Source organism: Lepidochelys kempii, chromosome 2 (genome assembly GCF_965140265.1).
Source record: "Lepidochelys kempii isolate rLepKem1 chromosome 2, rLepKem1.hap2, whole genome shotgun sequence".
Lineage (NCBI taxonomy): Eukaryota > Metazoa > Chordata > Testudines > Cheloniidae > Lepidochelys > Lepidochelys kempii.
Window position 1 is genome coordinate 118266770 of NC_133257.1, and position 14033 is coordinate 118280802.

The window sequence follows — 14033 nt, forward strand, 5'->3', positions numbered from 1 at the left end:
GGAGAATAAACAATCGCATCCCTAAAGTAGATAGCTATGCTGGCAAAATCCCTAGTGTAAATGCAGTTATACTGGCAAAAACCCCACTTTTTTTGACAGTATAGGTTATTTTATTCAGGAAACTAGTATAAGCTATACCAACAAAAGAATTCTTCTGCCAGGAGCATTTGCTGGTATAGCTACACTGGCAAAACCTTTCTATTGTAGACAAGGCCTTAGTGTACCCAGTGATTTTTACATGTTCTCTATCTGTTGCATTAAAATGCTTTTCTGTAGACAGGTTTCAGAGTAGCAGCCGTGTTAGTCTGTATCCGCAAAAAGAAAAGGAGTACTTGTGGCACCTTAGAGACTAACAAATTTATTTTGTTAAGTACTCCTTTTCTTTTTTCTGTAGACAGTGTTTGAAGAGCAATGCAAGAGTAGCAGAGGGTTCGGAAGTTGTCATTTATTGGCATGGATTAATCATTTTTGAGAGCAGCTGATCCAAGTATCTTTTTTTTTCTTCTTTTTCTTTTCCTACTAGGAGACTGTCATATTAATTGATATAGTTTTGATCTGAATCCCTACCTAGATTTTTTGGAAGAATCCGTTCATAAATCAGAATGTCTCCTCGTGTAACCAATACAGTTCATTTATCTAAACTACCTTGGATTGCTTCCTTTCCAGAAAACATTTTAGGTCAATAAAGCTCCGATGAAGTGCTTAGGACATAGTACAAACCACAGTACTTCCTAGTGCATTTCAGCTTGAATTATGTTTTGAATGTCAGCTGGAAGAATCCTGTATTGGTCTTGAAACTAATATCTGAAAGTGACAGTTTCAGGAAATATCTTGCAACTCACCGTCTTATCTAGAACATTGTAATACTTTTCTAGGCCAAGTAATTATTAGTAATTTTATAATATAAAATACATAGGTAAGGCTGTAAGAAAGTCATGACTTTTTGCTTCAAAAGTTGTAATCACAGTTTGTTAAGCTGTGTTTTTGGTGCGGTCAGTTCTAGTAACACAGACATATTTCATTTATTGACTTGCTTTCAAAATGGATTCACAATATCTATTCAAGAACAAAAATGGAAAATACTAAAAAAAATGTCAATAGACTATCAGAGGATTTGTGTAAATCAAAACTGCCCCTCCTTATCACAGTTTGACAAGTAATCATTTGAAGTAAAACATTTCAGAGGCTTTGCATTGCTTGTGAAGAAATGCAGCAAGATAAAAATGTATAACATAAATGGAAAATGACACTTTTTCAAAAAGTTCAATCACAAAATTGAAGTTGAATGATGTTGCAACCCTGTGTGCCAGGTCAGAACACCTCTCACTCAAATTTGGCCCCCCATCCCTCTGAGGGGCGGCTAGGCCAAATCTGAGTGAGTGGTGTTTTGACCTGGCGCATGGCTTCAAAATGCCACTCAAATTGCGACAACTATAAAAAGTTGCAGTGTGTGTTAAATGTTGCGGTTCCACAACAAAATCATGGCCCATGATTTTCTTACATCCATATATATGTGGTCTTGAAGGTGAAAAGTTTAATGAGAAATTACAATTATTATTTATTTGTACTGTCCATATAAACTAGGTGCCTTACACAGATTATAGACATAATATTTTACCTGCCCTGAACAATTTCCAATGTGAAAATTTTCACTAATGATTAATTTACAACAAAGAGTAACATAAAAAAATTAGCCAAGATTTTCAGTAATGGGTTCTGAAAAGCTAATTCCTAAATTCAGATTTAGGCATCTAAATAAGTGTCCCAACTTTCAAAAGTATTGACCATGCAGCTCCCATTGAAATAGAGATTTACAAAAAAATCTTGGCCATAATTCTTATTATTAATAATGTTGATAATTTGTGGATACAAATTTGATTTGTTAGCCCTTTTAGTCTGGGTGTGAGGGGCAAGGATCAGCAGTTAGAACATGGAATATAGTCAGGAGTCAGGGTTTAAAAAATTAATCATGATTAGTCACAATTTTAATCGTACTGTTAAACAACAGAATACCAATTGAAATTTATCAAATATTTTTGGATGTTTTTCCACTTTTTAAAATATATTGATTTAAGTTACAGAATACGAAGTGTACAGTGCTCACTTTATATTATTTTATTAAAAATATTTGCACTGTAAAACCGATCAACAAAATAAATAGTATTTTTCAATTCACCTCATACAAATACTGTAATGCAATCTCTTTATCGTGAAAGTGCAATTTACAAGTGCACTTTTTTGTTACATATCTGCATTCAAAAACAAAACAATGTAAAACTTTAGCATTTACGAGTCCACTCAATCCTACTTCTTGTTCAGCCAGTCACTAAGGTAAACAAGTTTGTTTACATTTACAGGAAATAATGCTGCCCGCTTGTTATTTACAATGTCACCTGGAAGTGAGAACAGGCATTTTTATGGCACTTTTGTAGCCAGCATTTCAAGGTATTTATGTGCCAGATATGCTAAACATTCGTATGCCCCTTCATGCTTCAGCCACCATTCAAGAGAACATGCTTTTATGCTGATGACACTCGTTTAAAAAAATAATGCATCAATTAAATTTTGACTGAACACCTTGGGGGAGAATAGTATCCTTTTCTGATTTATCCGCATTCTGCCATATATTTCATGTTATAGCAATCTCGGATGATGACTTCGCACGTGTTGTACGTTTTAAGAACACTTTCATTGCAGATTTGACAAAACGCAAAGAAGGTACCAATGTGAGATTTCTAAAGATAGCTACAGCACTCGACCCAAGATTTAAGAATCTGAAGTCCCTTCCAAAATCTGAGAGGGAAGAGTTGTGTAGGATGCTTTCAGAAGTCTTAAAAGAACAACACTCTGATACGGCAACTACAGAACCCAAACCACCAAAAAAGAAAATCAACTTTCTGCTGGTGGCATCTGACTCAGATGATGAAAGTGAACATGCATCGGTCTGCACTGCTTTGGATCATTATTGAGCAGATCCTGACATCAGCATGTCCTCTGGAATGAAGCATGGTTGAAGCATGAAGGGATATATGAATCTTTAGCGCATCTGGACGTAAATATCTTGTGATGCTGGCTCCAACGGTGCCATGAGAACGCCTGTACTAACTTTCAGGTGACACTGTAAACAAGAAGTGGGCAGCATTATCTTCTGCAAATGTAAAGAAACTTGTTTGAGTGAGTGACTAGCTGAACAAGAAGTAGGACTGAGTGGCTCTACAGTTTATCATTTGTTTTATTTTTGAGTGCAGGTTTTTTTGTACATAATTCTACATTTGCAAGTTCAACTTTCATGATAAAGAGATTGCACTACAGTACTTGTATTAGGTGACTTGAAAAATACTATTTCTTTTGTCTTTTACAGCACAAATATTTGTAATAAAAAATAACTATAAAGTGAGCACTGTACTCTGTGTTCTGTGTTATAAGTGAAATCAGTAAATTTGAAAATGTAGAAAACATCCAAAAATATTTAAATGGTATTCTATTATTGTTTAACAGCGCAATTTTGTAGGCTGGATTTGGTAATATAACAGTATTTTGTAATAATTTCTCCTTTTGGAAAAAATAACAAGTAATCTCTTCCTTTTCAGGACTTGGACCTCTCTGATCAACCTTTCTTCTGCCATAGTAAAGTTTAAACTGCTTCCAATGCACAGATGATCTGGCAGAAAATTTGTTAATCGAATAATTTCTGCCAATTGACTTGGCATATCTAGATTTTTAATCTCTGCTCATTGTCTGATTTTTAAGATTTGCTCTCTGGTCAGATCAAGGTAGAGGATTGCATGCTGGGACCTGTGATGTCCAAGGCCAACACCCTGGTATTAAAGATGAAGGCATTTAGAGGCTATATTTAGCTCATGGGAAACACTTTGATCACTATTGATATAGCACATCAGTCTTGATGGACCTGGAACCTTTTGCTATCTCAATTTTTAAACTATTTGTGACAAAAATAGTAAGAAACCATGTGTAACTAGATTCTTTCTTTGTCTGGAATCAGGAGCATAGCAATCTTCATTTTATCTTCCTTTATTTATGACTGTCACTTTGTCTTAGTAGCATGTGGCATTATGGGACCCAAATGAATAAGTAGAATTTATTTTCGTGGAGGACCCATAGAGCATCCACTTGTATGGCCATTTTCTCCTACCAGTCCCAAGGATCAACAGTGAGGCATTTTGTTCTGTTACCAGCATGCAAAGCTTCTCTACTTCCATTTGTGTCAATGATGCCTTTAGAATGCAATCCCATCCAAATAAATTTTAGCATGGTATCTGTGAGCAGACTATGAAATGTGTTGTTGTTATTTTACGTTATGTAGTGCCTTTTATCCCAAAGTGCTTTACCAGCTATATGATGTTTATAAATCACTGCTGAAGTGCAGCCACCTCTAGGATGGAGAGTGGCAGCTGGCCAGTGCAGAGCATGCTATGCAACAGTGGAAGAGGAAAATTTTGTCTGACAGCCTGGTAAAATTCTGGTCTTACAAAAAGCATAATGGAATTTTTAATGACAGTGTACAGCAGACTGAACCTCTGTTTTCAAGGACTCATCAGAAAGATGAACATGCAAACTGAATGATATTAATTCCTGTGCCTCAGAAGGATGAAGGGATGAATCAGTCTTACCAGGATTTGAACTTGTAGTTCTAGGACTGTAGATATGCCAAACCTGATGATTAGACCATTAAGCTATCCCATGCCCTGTCAGCATCTGGGCCAATGAAACCTTATTTTGGAGCTATTTGTCATTTCAGGCCACCAGGACACTTTTCATCTGTGGCAAATTGTACTTCTAGCCCCTGCAGCAGTTCCCAGACTGGTGCGTCATTAACTGAATGACATGTTCACTTGGGTCCTGTGCTGGTAAAGCATTTTTCTTTTCCACTTTTACAATACAGGGTTGCAGTAGCAACTCCAATTAAAATTAAAGGAGTCCATCTATTCTGAAATCTTATTTCCTACTTTCTAGTTTTAACTTTCTCAAAAGCACTCTCTTTGTGCTGAAACTTTTTATGCTTCGTCTTAGTTCAGTGATAATTTCACTCCTTAAAAATAATTAAGTATAGCAAGCGACAATTTATGTTTTAGAAGTTGTTTCAGAGTATTGCCCAAATGGGAGTAGTCCAGGTCTAAATAGAATGGGTAGTATTGATCAGATAGTATTCGGTGTTCTCTTTATTAAAGTTCAAAACAGGCAACCATTTAGCCTAAAAAAATAGTCATTCCCCTGGGTTAGACAGACACTGAACTTGTTCAAGTATGAGGAGGAGTTTTCTGTTTTTTAGAAAAATAAAAGAAAATTCAGGGAAGCTGTTTCGGAGTTATGGTGCTATAAAAATATAAATGTTAGAAAAGTCTTCTCACTTTTCTTTTTTTATTCTCTCAACTTGGACAGGATACTTTTAAAAGTTCAAACTTTTTAACTGATCTAGTAAATCTGAGAAATAGAACATAATATAGAAACAAGATTTGCTTTAGAAATCAGAAGATTTTTAGTTTTCAAATGGGCAGGGTTGGTGTCCCTAGTCTCTGTTTGCCAGAAGCTGGGAGTGGGCAAGAAGGGATGGATCACTTGATGATTACCTGTTCTGTTCATTCCCTCTGGGGCACCTGGCGTTGGCCACTGTCAGAAGACAGGATACTAGGCTAGGTGGACCTTTGATCTGACCCACTATGGCCGTTCTTATGTTCAAACTTGTTAGCATTTACTACGTAAATCCAGTCATATTGATGCATATTATGATATATAGTGGATCTCCATTTATGATGTAATGTGCATCGAATACATCTCTTAATATCCTATTGATCATCTAGTACTTGATACTAGCTTACCATTAGAAGGGGAGAGGGTTTTTTTTGTTGTTTTGTTTTTGACCAAGCATTCTTTCAAATTATTTTCTGTAGACCGATTCCACCACGCATCCATCCATGGCCCAAAAGCAAGACTTTTTAGGAGTGGTTTGGAGTTCTAAACCTACTGACCAGAATATATTGGAAAGATGGAGGGAGGAAGATGCTGGGATGGCTATCAAGGTTTTGCTCCCCTGGGCCTGGCTTAGGGACTTAGTCTTAGATGTCTACCTCTGGCTGGTAGGTGTCTGAAAAACTAAATGCTGTGTTGCTCAAAGAATGAAGGCGCAAGTCTGTCACTTTTCTCCCACTCCATCTCATGGCTGCTGTGAGGAATGACGTATTTACCCCTTCCCCAGCCTGTTCTTTGGTTGCTCTTCTTCTATGAAAAATATGCAGTGCTTGTCTCTGCTGCTCCTCAGAACCTTCTCCAGCAGGAGCAGCCAAAAAAAAAAAAGTAAGTTTCTTGGCAGTTTCACTGCTGCCCATAGGGTTCTGTATATTAGCAGTGAAACTGACCAGTGGCTTGTTAGTTTAGTTGCTTGGGAAACCTGTAAGCAAAAGAGGCACTGAAGGTGTCATCTCTTAGTAAACTGAGGAAGACACTCTGCATTGATTTACAATCCACAATTGGAAGGTTATCTTCACAATTGCAAGGACTAGAAACTGATGCTGATTTTATTTTAGATGAAAGCCCCAAACTTGCCTCAAAAGAGGATTTTTCCCCCAAGTCTTTGTTCGATGAGTAGACCTAGGCTTTTATATTACAGCCAGATATCTTTAGTATATTGTAATTTGAGAGTCACAGCACTGCTAGAAGTTTGTCTAGTGTAGAAACTTTGAGAGCTGGAACTCTGCTAATAATAAATAAAATAATAATAAAACAACATTACACCTACTCCATTCTGTTTGCTCCTGGATTAAATTCCACAAGACACTATGCCATCCCTAACTGTGAAGTATGAGTACTTGTGGGAGAGCTAGATATGGTTACTGGCCTGACTAGGATTCTGTTCATATTAAATTCTCAAATTTAACTTTACATTAAAGTGTCTGCATAGGGTATCTGTTACATTGTTTGTTAAAAGTTTCTATTTGACCCTTGATGGTGACTTCTAATGAGACTTTAAAGAATTAGGAAATATAAAAAATATTAAAAAGAGATATTCCTTTCCTTTGGAGTAATTCGTTATATTTCAAGTCTGCACTGGTATCTGGCCAAGCAATAAAAGTTTCAGGTAACTTAAAATGAATCTTCAGCAGACTTTTTATCCCTGAGGCTGTCAGTTTTTGAACTAGACGTTGGTCTAGAATGTAAATATAGCTGAGCAAATTCCCTCCAATTCATGTTTTGCCCATATGAACTGAGGTCTTCGCATCTAATACTTCTAGAATATCAAGACCATAGCTATCAGTGAGGGGGAAGAAGAGAATCAAACTATAAATGGAAGAAGTTAACAGTAGGTTTTTTAGAAGGGAGTCTTTTCTGAATTAGTAAATATTTCATCCTCTTTCTACATAACACTGCTCCTCGTCTCGCTAAGTAAAAGCATGATGAAATTGGAAAACCTTTTTATTTTATAATTGGTCACCAGAGTGGATTTCCTATAGGTGAGGTACTACATTATATAACTTATTACTCACCACAACTTTAGTTGATAGAGAAATGTAATTTTGTTCTCTTTTTTCTTTCTTGGTGAAGCCTTCAGGCCTCTTCCCATGTGATCTATCTCTTTTGTTTGTTTGGATTCTATACCACCATTTACTCCTTCTGCCCCAATATTTTGGATCATCCTAAATAACAATCTGTAATAGCTGTGCCATTCTCTTTAGCAGTCTGTTGGCTTATAACTGTGATATGCTCCATTAAGACATTATTTTTGTTCACAATAATAGACAAGGAGAAATGTCAGCACATTTATAAGGCCTCCTTTGGAAGATGACTTTCACCGTTAGCATGTTTTGTGTATTGATAAATGCAAAATGTTGAGACTCTCTAACATTGTTACTTGACCAGAATTATTTTGAAGGAAAAGTGCTGTGTAGTAAAAACAAGTGTGCCTATGCACAGTATTTTCAACTTTTTTTTTTTGCACTCCATTTAAACAAATAGTTTTTATCTTTTGTGCCTAAGACTTAAAGAAAAACCACAGTGATTTTTATATATATATAAATTTGACCTTGCATAAGTATTTTCTAATAAGAAGAAGATCTGAATCCCAGAGCAGCAATTATTTTCTGATCTGTACCTGTTGCAATTTCAGTATTTCTATAGCAGGCAGTGGTTCAGACTTCACTCCTTGGAAGCTTCTATTTTGGGAGGAATTGACGCACAATAAAATGGAAGGACACTTGAGCTGCATTTTAGGGAATAGCAAAAGCAGAAGTATTAAAAGTTAGTTTTAAGGTAAATTTGTGTGCATTAGGAGAAAACTATTGTTTTTACTACTGTTTTCGGTCAGTAATGTCCAAGATTTTAAAGCTGGTAGCTAGTGCCCATTGCCTATGACACTGTATCTTGAAATGCATTTGCCTGGGAACTGTTTTCCACATTAACCCCAACCACTTTTGATGCTTTCTACTTATGTGCAGCTGCTATCTGATTAACACCTTGTATAGCCATGCACCTGCAGTGCCTTTGGCCTCAAATCTCTGCACTGAAACTGTTAACCATCTACATCAGTGTTTCCCAAACTTGGGATGCCGCTTGTGCAGGGAAAGCCCCTGGCGGGCCGGGCCGGTTTGTTTACCTGTTGCGTCCGCAGGTTCGGCCGATCGTGGCTCCCAGTGGCTGCAGTTCGCCGCTCCAGGCCAATGGGAGCTGCGGGAAGTGGCGTGGGCCGAGGGATGTGCTGGCTGCCCTTCCTGCAGCCCCCATTGGCCTGGAGCAGCAAACCGCAGCCACTGGGAGCCACGATTGGCCAAACCTGCAGACGCGGCAAGTAAACAAACCGGCCCGGCCCGCCAGGGACTTTCCCTGCACAAGCGGCGGAACAAATTTGGAAAACACTGATCTACGTTATACTTTTGGTTTAATTGGATGTTAATTGCATGACAGATGCAGATATCGCAGAAGGTGGTTCAGGGAAGGTGTGCATGCAGGATAGAGCACAGTGACTACATTTAATAATACACATTTTTATTCTGGGTTTGTGGTCACCAACTAACTGTATGTGTTCAACAATTCCAGACAATATCTGCAGTAAAGTAGAAGGGAGGACAGTTTCCGTTAAAATGGTGCTACACTTGGATGATAAAATGATTTCAGTAAGACACTGAAAAATTACCTGAAAACTGCCTTTATAGTCTCCTACTTTTTCCCATTCCTGCAAGCACAGATTGAGTTTCTGCTGCTGCTGGTTGTTTGTTATTAAATACTTTTCACTGATATAATGCCTCTTTTTCGAGGATCTCAAAGAGCTATATAGAAGTGGTTAAGGAAAAATGGCATATGTTGTAATTCTGCTTCTCTGAAGAAATATTTTTTCATAATTCTCATTCCTTGGTCCTGACTTCTTGGTGCAACTTCCCAAGCTCTACAGGTTATTTATAGTTAGTGGTGTGAGGTAAGAGCATGAGTTCTGGTAGCTTTGCAGTACCCCAGTGCGTAACCTTCCAATCAGATCCTGATATGGCAGGAAGAGAAGACATCCTCAGGAAAACAGAATGGTTGACAAATGAATGCCTCAAAAAAGCAGAACAATAACCATCAAAGTGTATGATAAACTCTCCCTCTGAAGGGCTCCCCAACAAACTGTGAGGGGAAGTGAGTGACTGAAATTTCTGCATGAAAATACCATGTAATTCTGCACTGAAATTATGCAATTTTTCCCTTCTGTGAGCATTAGAGCTGATTGAAATGTTTTAACTGAAAACTCGTTTCAGTTTTACTTCAAAAACAAACTTTTTATGCAGGAAATTTTGAAAACAAAACCAAAAAAACTTTGAAATTTCCCACAAAAAATAATTGGTATTTTCCAAACAGCTCTTCTAAAGTGGCCATCTGTAGTGGAGATTCGTTCCTGGAGAATAAGTAGCCTGAGGAGGAGGAGGGAATGAGTTTTCCAAAGGTCAAAACATAACAAGATGGCAGAAGTCGAACAGAAGAAGAAACGGACCTTTAGGAAATTCACCTACAGAGGTGTTGATCTGGATCATCTCCTCCATATTTCCTACGAGCAGCTGATGCAGCTGTACATTGCTCGCCAGCGCAGGCGTCTAAACCGCGGCCTGCGTCGTAAGCAACATTCCCTTCTGAAGTGCCTTCTCAAGGCCAAGAAGGAGGCCCCTCCCACGGAGAAGCCAGAGGTAGTCAAAACTCACCTGCGCGACATGATCATCCTCCCCGAGATGGTGGGCAGCATGGTTGGTGTATACAACGGCAAAACCTTCAACCAGGTGGAAATCAAGCCCGAGATGATTGGCCACTACCTGGGCGAGTTTTCCATCACTTACAAGCCAGTGAAACACGGCAGACCTGGTATCGGTGCCACCCACTCATCTAGCTTCATTCCTCTGAAATAAATGATGCTTCGGAAAAATGTTTTCTATATGTAAATAAAGAAAATGCTCCTGCATTTATAAAATAAAAAAATAAAATAAAACTGCAAGCAGTAACCAGGCTAAGGACAACAGTGTGAGTAGTAAGGTAGCATTGCTCCCCAAAGCATCAGGCTTAATATTTCAGTGGTCTGTAGGGCTTGCGCAAAAATCAAAACTTTAAAAATCTGGACATAAAGGACACCCCACAAAGACTCTGGGGGCTGAAAATGCAGCTGAAGATCAGTGTAGCCCATCTTGACCATGTCCCCATTTCTCTGGTACACCAGCAGCAACAAGGATGTGTGGTTTTGGAGCTTTTATGTTGGCACATGCCCTGTCCTTCCTGGGCCAGTTAAACTGGCTTTATTAACAGACCATGCTGGCTTTATAAATAGACTGTGCTGGCTGCTTTCTGTATGTAGTCTTTTGTAGCCGTGTTGGTCCCAGGATATTAGAGAAACAGGGTGGGTGAGGTAATATCTTTTATTGAACCAACTTTTGTTGGAGAGAGAGAAAAGCTCTCGAGCTCACACAGTGCTCTTCTTCAGCTCTGTGACTTACTCATTACAGGATTGGCTACAAGCATTGTCTTTGGTGAGAGATCTAAGGTACAAATTGACCTGAGATAAGTGACTGATCTTTTAGGACTGGAAGCAACCTCAATCTTATGTGATCTTTGGTGTATAGCAAGCAGCTATGACTAAGTCCAGCTTGCCTGGATGGCAAGATAGACTGGAATGCCCAAGGGAACTGTCTGACTCCGTGGTAAGACTGCTATAGTGCTTTAGGAGTTCACACTTGTTAGTGGGTTGGTGAAATTTAATTATAGAACACACACCAGTTTCGGGTCTCTGCCCTGCTTCTTGACAGTCATGAACCACTACACAGAGTTTGACATTGAACACTATAGAAATAAGCAAGCCGTTCTTTCTTCAATTGTTTGATGTGACTTTTTTTAAAAAATAGTTTCAAACACTGCGTCTTTGCATAAGTTAAAAAATAATAATAATAATAATAATAATTAATAATAAAAGCAAGTCTGGATCGGGATGCTTCAGTTCTTTGAAACTATGGATCCAGAAATGTGCCCTTTTATTCTGTTAAATTGGTTTATATTGTGAAAAATCACATTTTGTAACAAAGTGTCAGCAGACTGAAGTTTCATCAAAATGGATTTGGGTAATCTCAGATGTTGATTTGCACTTACTTTGCAGGATTGGGGTTTTGCAGGAGTGGTGCCTAAGTACAAGAATTGGAATGTCAGCATGATGGTTGCTTGGAAACCATTTGAACAGCAAAAAAAAAAATTTGGATGGAGACTGCAATTTCCGCCTCATGTGAAGCTGTCTTTGCCCTGGTCTTCACTACAAAGTTATGTCAGTATAAGTACATTGCTCACGGTTGTAAAAATCCACACTCCTGAGTGACACAGTTATACCAGCCTTCCCCCACCCACCCCCTGGGTAGACAGTGCTATGTTGATGGGAGAGCTTAGATCAGGGGTGGCCAACCTGAGCCTGAGAAGGAGCCAGAATTTACCAATGTCATTGCCAAAGAGCCACAGTAATAAGTCAGCAGCCCCCCATCAGCTCCCTCCCTCCTCCCCCGCTTCCAGCACCTCCCACCCACATCAGCGCCTCCCCTTCCCTCCTGATCAGCTGTTTCTTGGCATGCAGGAGGCTCTGGGGGGGGGGGGGGGGGCAAGGGCACTGCAGGCTCGGGATGGGGCGGGAAGGTATGGAGTGGGGGTAGAACCTGTGGCAGAGCCAGGGGTTGAGCAGTGAGCACCCCCCCCCCCGGCACATTGGAAAGTTGACACCTGTAGCTCCAGCCCCAGAGTCGGTGTCTATACAAGGAGTCGCATGTTAACTTCTGAAGAGCCGCATGTGGCTCCGAAGCCACAGGTTGGCCACCCCTGGCTTAGATGGTATTTGCAATAATAATATTAGGTTAAAAATATTCCAAGAGAATTAAAATTCTGTCCTTGTGTAATTTACCTAGAATAGACTCAGCAGTTTCTGTGGACAAATTCTGCCTTCCTCCCATTCACTCTTCCCCCTCCCACTCCTCCACCCCCATATTTTTTGTCTCTTGTTCCACTGGCCTTCTGCATTAATTTGTTGTGATAGTTTCAAACATCCATTATGATAATTTTAATGCAAGAGTTTGCACTGCAGGTTAGCTTGCTATTTTTGTTGCAGCAACTGTGTCATTTCTGAAACCTTCTTGCTCAGGCTGACAATATAGCACATGCTGCAAGAACCATTTGAATCAACAGGAGCAAAAGGTGTAAGGTATTAATCTACAAATAACTATTATGCCTGGATGAGTTTATTCTTATTATTATTTATTAAAGGATATTCAGATACTCTAACCTCTCACTTGTAAATCCTGTACCATATGAGAATACAGAAGAATTTGTGCTGTGTTACTCTGCTTGGACTGAGAATCAATGTAATCATGATAATTAGTAGTCTGTCTGCAACTCACTATGAACCAAACAAAGGGATTTCCTCGGAGCAGCTATTCTCAAGAGAAAAACCAATGTGTGCAAGAGAGGATGTATGCTGTGCATGCTTCTGCATATCCTTGTTTCTTGCTACGTACAATATGTGTGTTGCTATAATTTTAAGAGGGCTCAGTTGTTCAGAGGTACTGCAGTCAAAATGTTACTGGTGGATTTTTGTGTGAGCATTGTTAAGATCTAGAAACATGAGAAGAGGATAAAGATTCAGAACTGAGACTGTACAAAACAATCAGTTTTTATCTTTTGTAGAAGATGTTACATTGAGAAGGGCAAAAATATGTTAACTTTTTCTTCTTCCTTCCTTTTGTTTTTTAAAAAAAAAAAATCCTGGAAGAGTAGAATGGGTTGGGTTTAGAAACTGTTTACCTTATACCTCCCAAAAAGGAAGAGAGGGTGAGCTTACGGTTAACATTCAGGGTTGGATGTTAGGAGATACAGGTTCTCTCCCTGGCTTTGCCACAGACTTCATGTGTGACTTAAGGCTAGTCACTTGAACTCTCTGCTTCTGTTTCCTCAGTACTTACAGAGATATTGTGACGCTAACTTTAATTTTTGTGGAGTGCACTGAAATATAGCACTTTCCATCCAAGGATGAATAGAAAGTTTTAATAATAGTAAATTGCAGCAAAATTTTGTCTTCCTACTACAGGTATTTGCACGTTTGTACCCCAATTTTGCAAAAGATTAAGTACATGTTTAATTTTAAGCACGTGAATAGTCCAGTTGATTAATTGGAACTACTCACATGCTTACAGTTAAGCATGTCCGTAAGTCTTTGCTGGACTGGGATATAAAATGGCATATTATAGATTTACAGGCTTATAGAAATTAGAGAAGGAAAAGATAACAACGGGTAATCCTTTAGTCAAGTCTGCTGCCCATACATGTTTGTTTCTTGCCATACACAGTGTTTAGACAGTAAATGTGAATTGTTGTGCCAGTTCTTAAATACATCAATTTTCTTTCTAAACAACTGTGTTTGGTGTATTGAGTGAAAAACTAGAAAATGGATAATTAATCCATCATACGTATAAAAAAGCAAAAGCAATCTGGGGCCAAACCTACAGACATGCATGTAATTAGTCCCATTAAAATCAGGGGGGCTACTC

At 38.7% G+C, this 14033-nt stretch overlaps 1 protein-coding gene and 1 pseudogene across 5 annotated transcripts in view; both read left to right on the forward strand.

Annotated features, from left to right (window-relative positions):
- LYRM4 (LYR motif containing 4) overlaps positions 1–14033 on the forward strand; it is a 146232-nt gene that overhangs the window by 22592 nt on the left and 109607 nt on the right. The gene's annotated exons all lie outside the window — the stretch shown is intronic.
- LOC140907032 (small ribosomal subunit protein uS19 pseudogene) lies at positions 9925–10442 on the forward strand (annotated as a pseudogene).